This window comes from Gracilinanus agilis, chromosome 3, assembly GCF_016433145.1.
Source record: "Gracilinanus agilis isolate LMUSP501 chromosome 3, AgileGrace, whole genome shotgun sequence".
Lineage (NCBI taxonomy): Eukaryota > Metazoa > Chordata > Mammalia > Didelphimorphia > Didelphidae > Gracilinanus > Gracilinanus agilis.
The window spans coordinates 537,769,340-537,784,816 of record NC_058132.1 but is presented as its reverse complement, the minus strand read 5'-3'; positions in this window follow the sequence as shown (position 1 = coordinate 537,784,816).

Sequence of the window (15,477 nt, the reverse complement as noted above, 5' to 3'; positions counted from 1 at the left end):
TAGTCAAAATCAGAAGGGAAACAACAAATTGGGAAAAAATCTTTATAATGAAAAACTCTGACAGGGGTCTAGTTACTCAAATATACAAAGAGTTAAAGCAATTGTATAAAAAATGAAGCTATTCCCCAATTGATAAATGGGCAAGAGACATGAATAGGCAATTTTCAGGTAAAGAAATAAAAAGTATCAATAAGCACATGAGAAAATGTTCCAAATCTCTAATAATTAGAGAAATGCAAATCAAAACAACTCTGAGGTATCACCTCACACCTAGCAGATTGGCTAAAATGAAAGAAGGGGAGAGTAATGAATGTTGGAGCGGATGTGGCAAAATTGGGACATTAATGCATTGCTGTTGGAGTTGTGAACTGATCCAGCCATTCTGGCTGGCAATTTGGAATCATGCTCAATGGGCTATAAAAGAATGCCTGCCCTTTGATCCAGCCATACCATTGTTTGGTTTGTACCCCAAAGAGATCATAGATAAACAGACTTGTATGTAAATATTTATAGCTCGGCTTTTTGTGGTGGCAACAAACTGGAAAAGGAGGGTATGTCCTTCAATTGGGGAATGGCTGAACAAACTGTGGTATATGCGGGTGATGGAATACTATTGTGCTAAAAGGAATAAATAAACTGGAGGAGTTCCAGGAGAACTGGAGAGACCTCCAGGAACTGATGCAGAGCAAAAGGAGCAGAGCCAGAAGATCATTGTACACAGAGACTGATATACTATGGTAAAATTGAATGTAATGGGCTTCTGTACCAGCAGCAATGCAATGACCCAGGACAGCTCTGAGGGATTTATGGTAAAGAATGCTACCCACATTCAGAGGAAGGATTGCAGGAGAGGAAACATATAAGTAAAACAACTGCTTTAATGCATGGGTCGGGGTGGACATGATTGAGGATGTGGACTCGAAACTACCACACCAATGCAACTACCAACAATTTGGAAATAGGTCTTGATCAAGGACACATGACAAAACTAGTGGAAATGTGCATCGGCCATGGATGGGGGGAGTGTGGGTGGCGAAGGGGAAAGGCGGAGCATGAATCATGTAACCATGTTAAAAATGAATATTAATAAATGTTTAAATTTAAAAAAAAATGTGTCAAATACCAAATTTGATGAGGTCTGAAGCCTTCAACTACAAAGGTTTGACTTCTAAACATCAAACAGGAAAACATCTATTAAAAAGGAGGTACAAACTTCAAAAAGAAAATGGTATACTAAAAATTAGAATTGCACAAATGCCTGCTAATGACTCCATAAGTCAGCAGGAGACTAAAACATATTCAAAAAAATGAAAAAAATAAACTAAAATCTGAAATATCTCAATGGAAAAAGACCCACCGTGGCAAATAGAACCAGGAATGATTACTAAAAATCATTGGACTTCATGAAAATCATGATTCTTAAAAAGTCTGGACAAAATAGTGCTAGAAATTATTAGGGAGAAATTTCCTATGTCCTTGAAGAAGAAAGGAAAAGAGAATTTGGTCACTCATCACCACCTGAAAGAGATTCCAAATTTAACACTCAGAGGACTGTTATAACCAAATTCAGAAATCCCAGACCAAGGAGGAAATATTTCAAGCAGACAGAGAAAAAAGTAATGTATCATGAGATCACAGTCAGGATTATATAGGACCTAATCACTTCCACATTAAAAGGCTGAAAGGTGTGGAATATGATATTTCACAAGCCAAAGAATCTAGAAATACAACTCTCATCTACCCAGTGAAACTGAGCATGATACTATTCCATGGTGTAAGGGTGAAAAAAGGGGTTTTATGGATTCAATATATTAAAAGATAGTCACCAGGGGATTGAACTATTGTCAATCCTCAATTAAGAATAATCTCCAATCAAAATTGACTTTTATGGAAGTTTATTTACATGAGAAGAGAAAGAAGTAAAGAAATAAGTCTATCCCACTAATTAGTCCAAGTAGATCTTAATCCTCAGCTGAGGGTTAAAGGGCCTGAGGCCTGGAGGTGAATGGAGCAAACTTCATTCACAGAGTCTATAAAAAGAAGTCTCTTAATAGAAGTTCAGGAAGATCCAGTCTTTTGACTCACCACATGGCACAGTCTTGGTCACAAATCAGCAAAGCCCCCTCAGGTCCCCTTTACAAAACCAGAAACCGGTCAACAGACAATCTCTTCGATTGAAGATCTCTGCTGACTGAGGACCTTCTCCTTTTAAAGGGGGCACTTCCTGTGCTACCTTCCTAATTTGCATGTCCAATCACAATAGATGATGCTCATAGACAGACCAGAGGGTGGGTCAGTTGATTCTTACTCATCACTTACTCCAACACCTGTGGATTAGGACCTCCCAAGATTGGAGGTACTCTCACCTTTGGTGATTAAATCTAAAGATGGGCATGTAGACTTAATCTAATTATCAGAATGGGAAGAAATATACATTTAATGGAATAGAAGAATTTCTGTCATTTTTGACAAAACAACCAAAACTGAAAAGAAAATTTAATGATCTAATTTGATATTCAGGAGTAGCATAAAAAGGTAAAAAGTAAAGAAAAAAACTCAAGGACTTAATGGGGTTATTAAACTGATCACATTTCCACAATGGAGAATGTTAACTAAGATATGTAATATAACCATGATTCAAGAGATACTTTTAAGATATTTAAGACAATTAAAGGAAAAACTGGGATTATCTGATTATATTTTTACATAAGGGACTAAGACTTAAGATATTCTTAATAATATAGGATTACTCCAAGAATCTCTTGCATTTGCAAAACCATCAGAAGTAATCCTGGCAGTTAAGGAAATGGGAATTGACCCAGGCTGGCCCTGGTCTCATGGCCAAAAACTGTTGGAGCTGGGACTATAAATATTCCTGGAAAACCAACTATGGTTCTGATTTTCTTGACCTGACCCAGACATCCTGCTATCCCCTGGGCCCTGGGAGGAGGGAATTTGGTGGGAGGAGAACATGGGAATTAGTTTACTTAGGCAGGCAGGGACACCCCTAAACCAAGTTAATTCCCTCATTTGTTAATCTGCTAGACCTCTCTATATCAGGGCAGTAGAATTTTATCCCTGGCTGAGGGGCTGGTTCCCTCAGCCTGACCTCAACCTTCTGAGACCCTTTCCCAGCACTGGCCTTCACCCTTAGCAACAGTTTTCCACAGACCTTACCCCTCTTCCCTCACCTTACCCTTGCCTTTAATAAACCCCTTGGCCTTTATTCAAAGAGCTTCTGTTGAATCATTTATACCATCAACTAGGGCCAAGGCTGAAGAGGGAAATATAGCTTTCTCTTGTTTTCTGAGGGGCTAAACCAGGCACCCATCTTGCTCATGTGGGCTTTCAATTTCTTACCAGCAGGGAGGGGCATCTCACTCCTTATCTCAAGGAGCTTAGAGACAACAGGGAGACTGGCTTGAAACGTTTCAGCTCAAGCTCACACAACCCTGGCTGACCCAAACCAACTTATACTGAAGTTATAGTTTCCCTGGCTAGAAGAATCAGCTGGCACTACCCCTGCCCTCTAATATAAGTCTATTTAGCCACATTTATTTACTTATTACATTGAATAGAAACATAGATGGAGATCAGGAAGTAATTTGAATATGTTGAGATAATATCTACAAAAACAAAAGCAAAAATGGAGGGAAGATTGGGATAAATTATCTAACATGAGGCACATAAAAACCAATATATTGGAAGAAAAGATGAGAGGGTGAGAAATGCTTGAGCCTTGCTCTCACTGGAATTGGTGTAAAACAGTAACATCCATAGGCAACTAGGTATAGAAGACCATTTTATCCTATATGGAAGCAAGGAGAGAGGGGATCACAAAAGGGTGGAGGGGAGATAGACAAAAGGAGAGTAACTTGGGGAGGCAGTAGTCAGAAACAAAATCATTTGTGAACAGGAAAATGCTGAAAGGAGAAGAAGAGAAGTTTAAATATGGGGGAAATAAAATGGAGGGGAACAAGTAATCATAACTATGAATATGAATGGGATGAATTCATTCATAAAATGGAAGAAGATAAAAGATTAAAAAATGACAAACAAGATAATAACAAAAACAGAGAAAAATATATAAAGTGATGTAAAGTGAAGTGAGCAGAACCAGAGGATTGTTGTACATAGAAAGAACAGCAAAGTACAATGATCAATTGTAAATAACTTAACTATTTTCAGCAATGTAAAGATCCAGGCCAATGCCAAGGGATTCATGATGAAAAAGACTATCCACTCATATAGAAGGAAATGACAGAATCTGAATGCAGATTGAAGCATGCCATTCTTCATTTAATTTCCTTCATGAATTTTTCTCTAGTATGTTATGTCTTCTTTCACAACATGAAGAGCAGGGAAATATGCATCACATAATAGTACAAGAACTACTACAAGAATTAAATATCTAGGGAGTCCTCCAACACAGTTTAATCTCAAAAGGATTCACCATGAGAGTCAGAGTCAAGGGTCAGCCCGACTTCCAGACAGCTTGACAGAGGCTAGGAGGCATGATGTATGAAGGCTGTTGGCCAATAAAAGGATCCAGGGGAGGAGCTGGGATAAGGTTTAAAAAGTCAGCAAGGGAAGTTCACTGGCTATTGGATTTCATGGCTCCCATCCCTCTTTCTAATCAGACTATTTCTATGAGCCTTCTTGGTGGATTTTATCTGACTTTTATCCCTAGCAAAAAGCAGTAGTGAGGGAACTTCACTCTCCCTGGAATTTGAGAACCTGATCTTACTTTCAAGTTAAAAAGGCTAGAAATCTTATTTCTCTCCATCGTTCTCTATTTATAATACACTTATAATTTTAGTATGAAGCCTCAATGAATAATTTTTGTTCATAATATATGTTGTGTGTGTGTATTATTTGTCATTTGGGAAAGAGGAGGAGTTGTAGGGAGAGAGAGAACATGGATTGCAAAATGTGAAAAAAGCAATTATTGAAAATTTTACTAATGTATATGTTGGAAAATATTAAAAACTTATAAAACTATTTACATATGTCTAAAGAGAAAACAAATGAAGAGAAGAATAGTGGCTTTAAAAGGTTACATATTCTGTAGCCCTGTTCTCAGGGAGAACATTAACCTATGCCCAATTCTGACCACATGCTTAATAAATCATAGGGACTTAAATTTATGTATAAAATGTTAACATGAGGAGAGTCTTCACCTAGTATTTTTGCCAACAAATACTTATCCTTAGTAATAATAAAAAAGTTATTTGGATATTGTTTAAAAACTTACATTCTTACCATAGAATTAAAGTGGTATTCTTTTAAAATAGTTAATTTACTTTAAAATTATATTAGGGAAAGAGTCTCCTAAAACAAATGTAACCCTCCCAAAATTTACAATTCACTTATTAAAAATATTTTGGGATACAGAATACTTCTTGGCACTTCCCTGATGTCCATTTATATAAAGGTGTTAAATATCAATGTCCCTCTAGTCAGATATTAACCATTTTATGAGTCATGGATTTTTTTGGCAATCTGGTGATGTTTATGTATTCTTCAGAATAATCACTTTCAATTAATAAATTAAAATAAAAGAATTACAATGGAAATAATTTATATTAAAATACAGATTTTGTCTTTGTATGTCTCTCTGTCTCTGTCTTTGTCTTTCCCCATTCCTGTCTAAGCTTCAAGTACTTCAATTTAAGAATGCCTGTCCTAGATGGCCTTTACTCAATAGCCTAGTTAGTTCATTTTTTTCCCTTTTGATTTAAATTTTTTCTCTTATTTTTGATCTCCAAGAAGAAAAGTTTTATGAAGAAAGTTTAATTTTTTCATATAGAAAGAAATGATAATATGCTATGGTTTGAAAACTACAGTAATGCATAGATGGTATAACTTCCTAGAACTTATTTTTTTCATTTATTTGTAATATGTTGTGGTAATATTATTCAATACTATAATGAGAAGAAGCAGTTTATAGTTTATATATAGTTATACTGGTTTGTAGGGTGATAGCCATAGAGTCAGAAAGTTTAAATCTTGTCTCTGACATATACTGTCTGTTGAAATTTGAGCAAATTACTCAACTTCTCAATGTTCCAAGTTGTTTAATATTTTAAAATCCTCTTTTCTTGAAGGAATCTTGTTACCAAGAGTACCTTTTACACATGTAATCATAATGAAATGAGAGATTTAGATCTTCTTCCAAAGTGAATAAAATGTTTTATGATAGTGGTCAAAACTCTATCTTTTACTAAACTATTTTTTCAAATTTTCCACTTTCCCCATGTTTGGATAATGATTCTTATAGTAATTTGTGTTCTTTACTATATTAAACACAAGATTATTGTGTACAATGGCTTGCAAATCATTATTATATAATGAGATAGGAATAGTAGAAAGATCTAAGGATTTTGAATCAGAATGTTTTAATTTAAATCCCTCTTTTGTTCCTTACTGTCCATTTGACTTTGGGCAAATTCTTAAGCTCATTTGGTCTGGAATTCTTCATCTTTATAATGATGAAGTTTGACTATATGTGACTAAGATTTGACTAGGTGACTTTAAACTCTACATCTATTTTCCCATTATATATTCCACTGTTGAAAGGCAGCTAGGTGGTAAAATGGATAGAGCACCAGGCTTGTAGTCAAGAAGACTCATGTTCATGAATTCAAATCCCACCTTAGATACTTATTTGCTATGTAATCCTGAACAAGTCACTTAATCTTATTTGTTTCAGTTTCCTCATATGTAAAATGAGATGTAAAATAAAATAGCAAGCCAGTCCAGGTTTTTTTTTGCAAAAAACAAACAAAAAAAAACCCTAAATGAGGTCACAAAGTGCTGAACATTACTGAAACAATAAGAGCAATAACAATATTCTTCTGTTCTACTAATTTAATTTAAAAAATAATTAACACATCAAATGGTTTTGATAACTATTGCTATGTAAATACTCTTTCCTGAAGGAATTCAGTTCTTGACTTACTTGACTTCTTTCTTTCCATTCCAAACTCTGCCTAGATATTTGAGAATTTCAAAACAGAGTCACTTCAAGGACCTTTGCTCTTTGGTTCACCAAATTATCATTTGCATTATTTGCAACTTTACTTCTCTTTAGCTACAAAGAGTAAAGGGAAGTTTGAAGGCAGGTTTTGAAGGTCTTTAAATGATGAATGAAAGTGGTTTTATTTGAATACAGAGATAATCAGGAACTATGGACATTTATTAATAAGGAAGGGAATTATTATATTATATCATAATATATAATGTTTAAGTACTCCATATGTGCCAAACACTGTGATAAAATGGAGTAAATAAGGCACACATTTCTAAGCCCTCATTTTAGATTATCCCTAATTGCCTTCTCTGTTCCTTTCTAACTGAAAATCAGCTCAGATCCTGTATTTCAGCATGCTGCCACACTGAGGTTTGCCGTAGATGGCTACATAGATAGACGTCTGCTAGTCAGGAAAACGCTTGCCACACTGATAAACCCAGATTCCTATGACTACTAATTATGATGAGTCTTCTGGGACTGGACTGGGTTGAAGGTCCCCTAGATATTTAATTCACAGAGTACATGCTTAGTAGATTCTTGTTTTCTTTTTTCCTGATCAACAAACTTTAGTAGCTCTTCATGAAAAATATACTTGCTATATTAGATCATTTTTCCTCACAATATTTGTTAGGTAGGTGCTATGTTTATCCTCATTTTACAGTAACAGAAGCTGAAATAGAAAAAGGCTAAATATCATGCCAAGGACCACACTAATGCATTCAAGGCACCAGAGACAGCTAGTACAAATTTATAAAGACATCAGATAGAGTGATGTACATGAGGAACAACAAATAGGGCAGTTTTATTAGACATCAGAGACTTATGTAGAGAGCAATATATAATAAAGTGGTATAAGTTGCTTGAGATCATTTAAAGATGGGGTATGAATAACAAAAAGAACAGTTTATATTTTATTCCAGACCAATATTAAGGTACTGCAGTTTATTGAGATAGACTATGACATATTCAGACCTACACTTTAAGAAATTCATTTTGTTAGTTTTACAAAGGATGGAATGGAATGGGGAGAGATTTGAGTCAAGACAATCAATTTTGAGGTCATTTTCATATTTTAGGAGAGAAAAATTATTAAAGCTGGAACAAGGACAATGACTATGAGTTACAGAGAAGGAAAGGAATGCTGGTAGTGCTTGTACCTACCACTGATGACATGATTTGACAATTAAATGAATCTGTAAGGTTACTGTCAAAAAATACATTGTCAAAAATAGAGTCAAAAATGCATTGAAGATGTGAACCCATGTTAATGGAAAGAGAGCAGAAATTTTGACTGAAATGAATTCAGATGAAACATTTTCTATTTTGAACATATTAAATTTGAGATGTCATTAGGATACTTAGTTCAAAATGTCAAAATGTAAGATTGGAGCTTAGAAAAGATACTACAATGATTCTAGGAGTCATCTACCTAGAGATGATAATTAAAAACATTTTTTTCTAAAAGTGTGGCCTCTGAAAAGAGGGTGCTTTATGTATCTAGAAAATTGGCTAATATAAAATGTCACATTTCTCAGTGAGAGGCAAGGGATAATGTCCTATATAATACTAGTATGGATGAGGACTATGATCTGTGCTTTCAGTGATACAGGGGAATTTCAACCTTCATTCAGATTAGAACCTTCAGAATGTTTTAGATACTTGCCTGAAACAATAAGATACTAATTTATCCAGGGCCTCATAGCAATATATGTTGGCAGCAGGATTTAAAATCAAATATTTCATTCTTCCTTAACCTGCTCCATATTCACCATACTATATGCCTTTCTTTTTAGTATTAAGCACTTGAAAGTACATAAAGTCATGCATGGTAGGTTCATTAATAGAGGGAATCAAGTGATTTCCCAAAGTGAAAAGTTTTAGACTAAATTTATCTTGAAAAACACAAAGATAATAAATAGAGAAGACATAGTAAATTAGGAAATCTTGATCTTTGTTGAATGTTAAAAATATCATCTTTTCCCCATACAAAAAGGCATAATGTAACTGACATTCCTCATTATGTTATATTTCAGCTGGAATATTATAAGTATAGAAGGAATCTTCAAGAGTGTAAGTTTTCTCCTTTTATTAGAAAACTGCAATTATATAATAATTAAGTTCTTTGTCTTAAAACTAATCATTCATAAGTTCTTCAGATACTAAAAATTTTAATGGTTTTTGGGAATTAAGGGTTATTCAAATAATTTTTTTCATTGAAACTTCCAGGAGACTGAAAAACAAAACTTTCCACATTCGACCTGAGCCACCATTCTTTGGTTTTCCCTTTGGTGTATCACTTACTGAAATTATTTTTTAGTTCCACTTTCTGATATAACCCTTCCTTCCCAGTGGCATTTCCACTAACAAAACTGGTGAAGTTCTGAAACTTAAAGATATTTTACATATCATCTTTTTTTACTCTTTTCACATTCAAAAATAATTTAATAATCACTATTCCTGAGGATGTCATGCTTCCTCAAATTATGTTACCTTGATGGCTACCAAAGAAATTCTTTTTTGCTTTATCTCTATGTACCTATGGATTTGTTATAGAATTCCATTCCACCATTACACTCCCCTTCCATTCTTCTAATCTGTTCCAAACTGTTTGAATTTCCTTTTATTGATACAATTTAAAATGTGAAAAAACAAAGTATTATAATATATAAGCATAGTAGTGAGGTAAATCTGAGTTTATATTTTATCAATGTTATTAACATATCATTATTACTTAACCTTCCAAATTCCTTCTTCACATAAAGCTTTGTAACACTTGAATATTTTCAAAATTCTTTACCTTAGTGTTACTTTTTCTAGTCTTAGTTGAAGTCTCCTTGTACAATGTACATATGTTAGGGACTCATCATCATTATTCACTATCCTTGTTATTACCTTCTTCAGACTCCCCAGCTTATAGTTGTTTCTTTTAAAAATCTGGACACTGTGACTGAACACTATAGTTCTAAAAAGCTTTGATTAGAACTGAAGACAGTGGAAGAATCACCTCCTTATTCATGTAAACTTTAACAATTAATGAACAAGAATATAGTTTTAAAAATAGTCGGAATTTGGTCTCATATCCATTTTGAAATTGAATGTAATTCTTCAAAATAACTTCTGTCTTTCTATGCTTCTCTTATCTTGTAAAGAAGTGTTAGAATTTTTCTTGAATAAATTTTATATTTATTTGTTGAATGGTCTAGCCTACTAAGACTTTTTTTGGATCCTAAGTCTATCAGTTAGTATATTAGCTGTTTTTCATTTCTGTGATATAGATCAATGTGAAGAGTATGTCCTGTAGGCTTTTCTTCATCCAAACCATGGATACAGATGATTTGAATACCAAAGAGGGTCAAACACGCATCCCAGGGATCCTCCAGTATAGACATTCAATCACATTGACAATGAAGGAATAATAACTGTTCTGTGAGTTAAATCATCCACATAGCTCTGAAATTAGGTAATTATATTATCATCTAATCAGTATTTATTTCATACATATTAATAGTATGTGATATTTTGAAAGTTAAACTAAATAGTAAACTGTGGGCAATGATTCATTCTCATCTACAAATGTAGTGATAGTGTTTAAAAATGAGGTTAGTGATCTGGAACTAGCTAAGAAGTAGAATAGGACTAATCATGATACTATACAAATTATTTGACAACATAAGCAAAGAAGGGGATTTACCAAATTCCTTTTATGACAGAAATATGATACTGATTCCAAAGTCAGGTAGACCAAAAATAAGGAAAGAAAATTACAAACCAATCTCCTTAATAAATATGGATACAAAAACATTAAACAGAATACGAGCAAAATACTAGGGGTGATAAAAAGCAAAGCATTGGTGAGGAGGAATGGAATGAAAGGGAATAGAACAGGATCAAAAGGCGAAAACAAGATGGAGGGCAATACACAGTTAGTAATAATAACTGTGAATGTGAATGGGATGAACTCACCCATAAAATAGAAGCAGATAGCAAAGTGTATTAAAAAAGAGAATCCTATTATATGTTGTTTATAAGAAACACATTTGAGGCAAGGTGACACACATAGATTCAAGGTAAAAGGCCGGTGTACAATTTATTATGCATATTCTAAAGTAAAAAAGCAGGAGTAGCAATCATGATAGCAGACAAAGTTAAAGTAAAAATTGTTCTGATTGAAAGAAATGAGGAAGGAAATTACATCTTGCTAAAAGGTACTAAAAATGTATTCAGCAAATGGTATTACATCCAGATTTTTAAAGGAGAAACTAAAGAAGCTTAATATAAATAGTAAAACCATACAAGTTGGGGACCTGAACCTTCCCCTATCAGAGCTAGATAAATCGAATGAAAAAAATAAATAAGAAATAAGGGAAGTGAATTAAATGTTAGAAAAATTAGACTTAGCAGATATCTGGAGAAAACTAAACAGGGATAAAAAGGGATGTACCTTCTTCTCAGCAGCACATGGTTCATATACAAAGATAGACTATGTACTAGGGCATAAAAGTTGTAAACAAATGCAGAAAATAAGAAATAACAAAAGCAACTTTTTCAGATCATAATGTGATAAAAATTATATTTAACAAGTGTACATGGAAATGCAAGTTTAAAATTAATTGGAAACTAAATAATTTAATTTTTCAAAACTGGTGGGTCAAAAATCAAATCATAGAAATAATTACTGATTTCATTGAAGATAAATACAATGAAGAGACAACATATCAAAATCTATGGGATACAACGAAAGAAGTAGTCAGGGAAAATTTTAAATCCCTGAGTGCCTATAAGAGCGATGGGCAATATTTTAAGCTTGGTGTGTCAAAATTCACCAAAAAAAAGGAATATAACTCAGGTGATGTGTCACTTTGAGAAAAGAAAAACATAATTTCATTATATTTATAGTTTAAATAACAAAAATGTATAATTGTAACATATAACTGTATTTCATAAACCAAAATAGGTAAATTAATATAGGTAAAATTATCTTCTATAGTGCAGAGAATGTCTACACTATACCACAGCAAATGTTTCATCCTCAGCATGCAGCCCTATACTTTATGCAGCTTAATGAGGCTGTGTGTCATTGAAAATGGCTGCACATGTCATAGGTTTGCCATAACTGGCCTATGTCAACAAAATAAAGAGGGAGAAGATCCTTAAATTGGGTTTACAACTTAAAAAACTAGCAGTAGAACAAATTTAAAATCCCCAGATTAAAACTAAATAGGAAATCCTAATTATTAAAGAAAAAATTAATGAAATTCAAAGCAAAAGAACTATTGAACTAATAAGACTAGGAGCTGGAACTTTCAAAAAACAAATACAATAAAGTACTTGTAAATAAGACTAGGAGCTGGAACTTTCAAAAAACAAATAAAATAAAGTACTGGAACTTTCAAAAAACAAATAAAATAAAGTACTTGTACTTGTAAATATAATTTAAAAAAAGAAAAGAATCAAATTAATAGTATCAAATGTTAAATGGGAGGGAGAACCCTGTGTTAAAATATGGATGAGTGATCAGGATTTTGCTTCCACCTGATCTGACAGGGTATCTCTCTCTTGGATTCTAGAGAGCCAAGATGTCTGCTCTCCCTGTCCTGGAACAGAACAATTCTGCTGAGAAGGTAAACACAGCCACTGAGATAGAGAAAAAGGAACACCTGAGGAGAATGGTGTAAATGTTTGACTAGGGGTTTTGTTAACCTAGCTTCTCCAAGGTGTCCTACCCTGAATCAGAAAGCTTACCTAGAAGAGATATCAATATGGTTGTCTTGGGAGGTTTTGCTATGCCCAGGCCAGTAAAATCTATCTCCAGGATAAACTCCTATTCAACAGTTCCCCTTTTTCCCTATAAAGTAAATCTGCTTTCCTATATATTTTTATGGTTATTTATTAAATAAAGGATAATAAGTGTGAGGTCAGGGAAAGAGAGTTATTAGGGTTCCCTATCTATGACACTAATCAATGGCAAGTCTTTTGGCCCTGGCTAAAACTGGCTGGTCTAGAAATTTCTCTCCGTCTGATGTTCTTTTCCTAGGATAACTATCCTAGGCTAATTCCCAAAAGAGTAAGTCTCCAGTTAGTAGTTGGCATAGGTGAGAGGTCTATCTTCAGAACTGATCCAATATACCCTCGGGGCTAACCATTCAGGTAAACTGACAGTTTAAGGGTCCCACTTAGGTCTTCTTTATTTGTAAACAGGAGCAATGGCAGGGATTTAGTAATTGTCAGGGTAAGATAGGAATCTCTCAGGAATGGGTTTGATGTCCAGTCCTGGAGCTGGCTCTAGGAGCTGCTTTCTCACACAGAGTCCCAGAGCACCCCTTCCTCCTCCTGAGAGTCATGTTGTTCTCCCAGAAGCCCCTCCCCTCTCTGTTTCACCACATCCCATTCCATGCCCTTACAAAATTCCCTTCCTTACAAAAATAAAAAGGGTAACCTCATCTCTAATAAAGAAGAAATTAAAACAATTACTAAGAGTTATTTTGTCCAATTATATGGCAATATATATGGCAGTCTAGGTGAAATGGGGAAATATTTATGAAAATATTAAATGCCTACATTAACAAAAGAGGAAACAGAATACTCAAATAATCTGAACTCAGAAAAAGAAACTGAGCAAGCCATCAAGGAACTCCGCAAGAAAAGATCCATAGAGACAGATGGATTCAAAAGTGAACTCTATCAAACATTTAAAGAATAACTAATCCCAATACTACACAAAGTATTTAACAAAATAAGCAAAGAAGGAGTCTTATCAAACTCTTTATGACACAAATATAGGACTGATTCCAAATCCAGGAAGACCAAAATCAGAGAAAGAAAACTACAGATCAAACTCCTTAATAAACATAGATGTACAAATCTTAAATAAAATACTAGTAAAGAGAGTATAGCAAGTCATCACAAGGATTATTCTCTATGACCAGGTCAGATATATACCAGGAAGGCAAGGCTGGTTAACATTAGGAAAACCATCCACAAAATTGATATCAATCATCAAACTAACAGAAATCACATGATTATCTCAATAGATTCAGAAAATGCCTGTGACAAAATACAATAACCATTCCTATTGAAAAAAAAACACTAGAAAGTACATGAATAGAAGAGCCTTTCCTCAAAATAATAAACTGTATCTATTTTTTAAAAAACTGGAAAGACATATATTAAATAATAAAAAAGTAAAGTGAGCAAAACCAGGAGAATGTTGCACACAGTAAAAGAAATACAGTACGAAAATCAATTGTGAATTACTTAACTATTATCAGTTTTATAAGGATCCAAGACAAATCTAAAGGGACTCATTATAAAAAAAGCTTTCAATTCTATAGAAGGAACTGATGGAGTCTAATGTAGATTGAAGCACTACTTCATTTGATTGTCACAATAACTTTGCAAGGTCCATGCTATTATTATTTCTATATTACATTTGTGGAATTTGATGTAAGTAGAAGTAAAATGAGTTGCTTCTGGTCTGAGTTGGTAAGTGTCTAAGGCAAAATTTGAACTCAGATTTTACTTACTGCATGCCCAACTCTCTTTATTGAGCAACCTACCTGAGAATGAGACTAAAATAATAATAATTTATAAAATTATTATGGCAGTGGTGGTGATAAACAAGGAGATTAGCAATAAAAGGAGTGAGAATAAGATAATCAGAAATATGATTCAATAAGATTTTTTTTCTTTTAGAAGAATGCTTTTATTTTAATTATTTATTTATTTTTTTCAAACATTTATTAATATTCATTTTTAACATGGTTACATGATTCATGCTCCTCCTTTCCCCTTCGCCCCCTGCACTCCCCCCACCCATGGCCGATGCACATTTCCACTAGTTTTGTCATGTGTCCTTGATCAAGACCAATTTCCAAATTGTTGGTAGTTGCATTGGTGAGGTAGTTTCGAGTCCACATCTCAATCATGTCCACCCCGACCCATGCATTCAAGCAGTTGTTTTTCTTATGTTTCCTCTCCTGCAGTCCTTCCTCTGAATGTGGGTAGCATTCTTTACCATAAATCGCTCAGAATTGTCCTGGGTCATTATATTGCTGCTGGTACAGAGGTCCATTACATTCAATTTTACCACAGTATATCAGTCTCTGTGTACAATGTTCTTCTGGCTCTGCTCCTTTCGCTCTGCATATGTTCCTGGAGGTCTCTCCAGTTCACCTGGAACTCCTCCAGTTTATTATTCCTTTTAGCACAATAGTATTCCATCACCCACATATACCACAGTTTGTTCAGCCATTCCCCAATTGAAGGACATACCCTACTTTTCCAATTTGTTGCCACCACAAAAAGCGCAGCTATAAATATTTTCATACAAGTCTGTTTATCTATGATCTCTTTGGGGTACAAACCCAGCAATGGTATGGCTGGATCAAAGGGCAGGCATTCTTTTATAGCCCTTTGAGCATGATTCCAAATTGCCAGCCAGAATG